This window comes from Callorhinus ursinus, unplaced genomic scaffold, assembly GCF_003265705.2.
Source record: "Callorhinus ursinus isolate GAN/ISIS: 27379988/994484 unplaced genomic scaffold, GSC_fseal_2.0 scaffold1207, whole genome shotgun sequence".
Lineage (NCBI taxonomy): Eukaryota > Metazoa > Chordata > Mammalia > Carnivora > Otariidae > Callorhinus > Callorhinus ursinus.
In genome coordinates, this window is record NW_027398262.1 from 6,467 (window position 1) to 12,531 (window position 6,065).

Genomic DNA, 6,065 nt, shown 5'->3' on the forward strand with positions numbered 1-6,065 from the left:
GAGGATGTGGAGAAAGGGGAACCCTCTTACACTTTTGGTGGGAATGCAAGCTGGTACAGCCACTCTGGAAAACAGTATGGAGGTTCTTCAAGACATTACAAATAGAATTACCCTACCACCCAGCAATTGTACTACTGGGTATTGACCCCAAAGATACAGATGTAGTGAAAAGAAGGGGCACCTGCCCCCCAGTGTTCATAGCAGCAATGTCCACAATAGCCAAACTGTGGAAGGAGCCGAGATGCCCCTCAAAAGATGAATGGATAAAGAAGATGTGGTACATATATACAATGGAATATTACTCAGCCCTCAGAAAGGATGAATACCTACCATTTACACTGACATAGATGGAACTGGAGGGGATTATGCTAAGTGAAATAAGTAAATCAGAGAAAGTCAATTATCATATAGTTTCACTCATATGTGGAATGTCAGGAATAGCACAGAGGACTACAGGGGAAGGGAGGGAAAACTGAACAGGAAGAAATCAGAGAGGGAAACAAACCATGAGAGACTCTGGACTCTGGTAAACAAACTGAGGGTTACAGAAGGGAGGAGGGTGGGGCGATGGGGTAACTGGGTGATGGTTATTAAGGAGGGCACATGTTGTGATGAGCACTGGGTGTTATAGGCAACTAATGAATCATTGAACACTACATCAAAATCCACTGATGTACTATATGTTGGCTAATGAATTTAAATCTTAAAAATTAAATAAAATTAATAAATAAAAAAATAAATCCAAGGCAGGAAATGGAAATAACCCAGAGGGCTCCATGCTCCTGGAGGCTGAGCTAGTGGGCATGGCCAAGGCCTCTGGCGGTGAGGGCACTGGGGCTCTGAGAGATGGCTTGGTGCAACCCTGACCCTGAAGCCCCATGGCCACAGCAAGGTGCAGGGAATGGGAGGGAAGATCCAACCAGGACCCATTCTGGCTCCATAGCTGCTACAGGGCTGCTCCCAGCCCCACTAGGCAGTGTCTGTTTAGAACCAGGGAGAAAACCTTTTCCCTCAACTGTTCTTTTTAAAAATGGTTGCTCAGCATTGACACAGAAAAACATCTGACATAAAACTGGAGCCGTTCACAGCTGCAAATGTCGCAGAAGTTATCAAAATGTAGTGAACACAAAGAAAGGACCATGTGTCCCCAGGCAGGCCTCTTGTGAGCTGGTGCGGCTGGGGCACTGGACATGCCTGTGCAGGCAGTGTTAGGCTCTACAGTCTCCCTCGAGGGGACAGAAGTAGGAACCTGCTCTGATGGCTCTGCTGAGGGCAGCACCCCCTGATGGAGATGGGGACAGCCCCTCATGAGTTCTGGGTGTCCCAGTGATTCTTGGGCACAGCTCGAATCTCAGCTTCTTCATGACCCAGGGTCAGCCCAGCAGCTGCGGGTCCCACAGGTCCTCCGGGGATAGCACCCTGATGGGCTTGTGGTCCAGCAGGTACCTGTTCAGGTGGGTCTTATTGTGTCACATGGCCTGGATCCCATTGGCCCAGCTGACCACCATCACCTGGTGACAGGCCGAGGTCAGTCGGTGAACCTCCGCCACCAACCCCCCAAAAAAGGCCCCCAGGTAGTAAAAGTCGCCCTGGTCCTTGGGGATGTGGGCCTGGGACTGGGACCAGTGCTCATAGCCTAAGTCCTCATGAGCCACCCAGTAGAAACCGGGGTGTAGGGTGCCAAAGAGGGGGCATAAGCTCTCCATGCCCACGTGGTCACAGAATTTCATGTCCATGTCCCCGCACACCAGGTCATCCACCTCATGGAGTAAGCGCTGCTCGCAGAAGCAGCTGATCATCGCCATGTGCTTCATGGACACATCCTGCCAGCACGGGGTGCCGCGGACCTCAAGGACCACCACCTTCAGTGCTCCTGGAGGGGCACACGGGACACAGCAACCAGCTGGTCGGTGAAGACCAATTTAGTAAATCGCTCACACAAGGAAGGCGGGTACTATATTGAAATAGGGGACAAGCACAACACCCAGCAAACATGAGTCAGGTTACCAGGGAGCAAGTAGACGCACAGCCAATGGAGGAACAAGCCAGATGTGATGCAAGGGGAGAGAAGAGTGCTCCTGGCAGAGGGCACAGAGAATGTAAAGGATTGGAGTCAGGCCCAAGGCACATGTGGGACAACCACACACCTGGGTGGCCCCCAGAGGCGGGGCTATGGTGGGAGAGGTGAGGCTGGAGAGGACAGGCAAGTGGGGAAAGGATCACAGAGAGGCTCAAGGTTATGTTCTGAAACGATCAATCTTGTTACCGGAGGAGAATGGTCTCTGTACAGCTGACAGGGAGACCCTAAACCTAACCCTAACCCCTAACCCTTAAACCTAACCCCTAACCCTAACCCCAGCCCTAACCCTAATCAAACATCATGCTCAATTTTGAGGACTAACAGCTCTACTCTGAAATCACAAACAAGTCCATCATGCTGGCTTTCACTCATTGCTCAGTATTGTACTGAAAGTTCTACCCAGAACAATAAGGCAAGAAAGAAGGCATCCACATGTGAAAGGAAACAGTAGAACTAGGTCTATTCAGAGACCAGAGATGACATCATCTTATACAGAGAGCTTCTTAAAACAATCAACAAAAAATGATTACAGCCAGTTACCTAATTCAGCACAGTTACAGGACAAAATATCAATACACAAAAATCTCTCTTATTTGTATACACTAGCAATGAATCATCCAAAAAGGAATTCAAGAAAACAATTCCATTTTAGGCAACATCAACATTGACCAAATACTTAGGAATAGATGTAATAAAGACGTGAATCTTGTACACTGAAAGTTACAAACCATTGCTGAGAGAAAGAAAGGGAAAACTAAATAACTCTGAGGATACCCCATGGTAATGAAAAGACATACTATTGATAAGATGGCAATAGTACACAATACAATGTGGAAATTCAATGTGTTCCCAAGAAAATTCACAAAGGCCTTTGGGAACAAATGCACAAGCTAATCCTAACAGTCATATGGAATTTCAAGGGACCACAAGATAGCCAGAACAATCTTGAAAAAGAAAATCAAAGGTGAAAGGTCATACTTCCAAAGTTCAATCTTAATACAAAGCAACAGTAAATAAAATGTTGTGATATTGTCATAAAGGTATGCATACACCCTGAAACAAATAATACATTATATGTTAAATGAATTTAAATTTTAGAAAATTTTAAATAAATACTTTTTTAAAAAAAGGTGTGCATACAGATCAGTGGGATTGAACTGAGAGCCCAGAAATAAACCCCTTCATCTATGGTCCACTGAATTTTGACAAGGGTGGACAACATTACATTGGGGGACAATTGGTTATCCACATGCAGAGGAATGAAACTGGACCCTTACCTCATTCCACATAGAAACATTAGCTCAAAATAAGTAAAGGCTTAAATGTAAGAGGTAAAATTATAAACTCTAGAAGAAATAAATAGGGATAAATCTTCATAACCTTGGATTTACCAATGCTTTTAGATCTGACATCAAAGCATAAGAAAAGAAAAAAATAGATAGAATAATATCCTCAAAATTAAAAATCTTTTCGGGGTGCCTGAGTGACTCAGTAAATTAAGCGTCTGGTTCTTAATTTTGGCTCAGATCATGATCTCAGGGTCATGAGATCAAGTCCCATGTCAGGCTCCACGCTGAGTGTAGGGCCTGCTTGAAAGTCTCTCTCCCTCTCCCTCTGCCCCAACTGCTCAGTCTCTCTCCCTCGCTTTTAAAAAAAAAATCTTTGTACATCAGAAGTGACTATCCTGAAAGTGAAAAGACAGCCCCCAGAAGGAAGGAAATATTTGTACATTATGCATCTAGTAAGTCTGTTGTCCAGAATATGTAAAGAGATTTTATAACTCCTCAACAAAAAGACAACCTAATTTTAAAATGGGCAAAGGACTTGGATAGACCCTTCTCCAGAGAAGTCATGGGGAGGTGGGTGTTTAATGCACACAGAGTCTCCCTCAGGGAGAATGAACATGTTCTGGAGAATGAGGTACAACCATGGGAACTCAGTTAAGGCCAGAGCATTGTGTACCTGAAATGTTTTAGGTGGTAAAGGTTATTTATGTTTAATAAATAGTGAAGTGAAATTAATTGACTATTAATATTGACTAATTAAATTGACTATTAATTGACTAATAAATAGTCACAGTGAAAAAGTGGATGAAGGACTGACGCATGTCACAACATGGATGGACACTGAAAACAGCCCAAGTGACAGAAGTCAGAGAGAAAATACCACTCAGATTAGAGCCATCTGTGCTCCTTCAATCCCTCAGGGTTGTGCAAATAACGGAAAGTCTTGGGAGCAGCTCCAGAAAAAGAAACCTGGATCCGAATGGAGAAAGACTTTTCAGACCATGGGGCAGGTGGTGGCAGTGGAAGTGGGCCCGTGGTCTGGGTTATAACGTGGGCACCGCGATGATTTCCTCTGTCAGGGTTCTGTGGTGGTTCCGCGGGACAGTGTCCCCGTCGGGGGTAACACGGCCTGAAGCACCCCGTGTGAAGTGGTAAATGTGGTAAGGAGACGACAGCTGGGGTCTGAGTGTGGAGATAAAGCGTATTTGCGCTGCGGTGACAGGTTGACCGCACTCTGAAATCACCGCAGAGTCCACTACTCTTCAAACCACCACGTCAGCACCAGGTCACGGAAGCAGAGACGACATCAAACTGTGACGGAGGCCGCGCCCTCCCAGACCCGGTTCCCCCACCGCGGAGAGCCCACTCGCCCTTGAAGGAGGCCACATGGTAGCGAGAGACTCGTGGGAGGATTAAATCAGCAGCCCCTGTGTCTTGGGTGCAGTAGAAGCAGTGGGATCTGGAATTCCCATTTTCCACAACCCTCCCCCAAAACCTGGTTAGAACTGTGAAAATGCAAGACGGGCACCTCAGGAAAGTGGACTGGGGACGCCAGCGGGGAGGCCGGAGGGGGGAGCCCGCCGCTCAGGGTCAGTGACGGGAACGGCCGTCAGTTACAGACCCAGGGTCGGAAGCCTCCACAGCAGACACCCATCAGTCACAGGCCCCGGAGCGGAGGACGCCGGTGTCCGCTCCTCCAAGAACTCCACGCTCCCTGCAGCTCCGCGGGGCGAGCCGCCGTCACCCCGAAGCCTGCTTCTCTCCGGCGGACTTCCCTTCGGAACGGCGCTGCCCGCTTCCTCCTCCTTCTGCACGACATACTGTTCCTCTCCTTCCTTTCTCGTCCGCGATGTGGCTGGAGCTGGCTTGTCCCGGATGGCAAGTCTCTGCTCTTCCCAAATAAACCCATTTTGCTGGTAAAACGACCGGCACTTTCAGCTTAAGGTTAACAGAACGAATAAATTCGATAAGTTGGCAAGGAGCAAAACCGATAGACAAAAATCCGGTGCATTTCCAGGCGCTCCTCACACACCATCAGGACGAGACCCGCTGAGAACAGGCTCCTTCACAGCCGCATCGAGAAGAACCACACACCGAGGAGTACATGTCCCCAGGAGCTGACACACCTGTTCTCTGAGCCCGTGAGACACGGACCGCAGACGTCGAGGGAGACACGCCGGGAGAACACCCTGCGCTCAGGGAAGAGCGGACGCTGCGAACATGTCTACTCTCCCCCAGCCGTCCGCAGAGTCCGCGCCGCCGCTACGGGCCTCCAGCGGGGTCTTCGCAGACACGGAACCCACAACCCTGACGCGGGTGTGGACGCGGGGAGGAGCCGTCGGGGCCGAGGCGGCGGAGCAGGAGCACAGCGGCGGGCGGCCCGGGCCGCAGACCGCGGGAGCAGCCCCAGGAACCGAATCCGGGTGCGCGTGAACACGGACGCGGGGGCCGCCGAGCGGATCCGAGGCCAGAGAGGGGAGCCCCGACAGCCCCGCGCACGGCACCCCGGGGACCCCACGTCACCGCACACAGAGCCACGGACACCCCACGGACTGTGCACCCGCCCTTCCTCCGCTGAGTCCTGTGAGCTCGGGCCCCCTCAGTGGTCCCCGCTCAGACGGCTTCTCCTCACCTTCTCCTCCCGCGGTGGGGCCTGAGGAGGCCGGGCTCCTGTCTGAGTGGACGCCGCCCCACGTTCT

General features: G+C 50.0%; 1 pseudogene; it reads right to left on the minus strand.

Annotated features, from left to right (window-relative positions):
* Nucleotides 1-1,373: 1,373 nt before the first annotated feature.
* On the minus strand, nt 1,374-5,472 carry LOC112818105 (histo-blood group ABO system transferase-like; annotated as a pseudogene).
* Between the last annotated feature and the right edge of the window lie 593 nt (nt 5,473-6,065).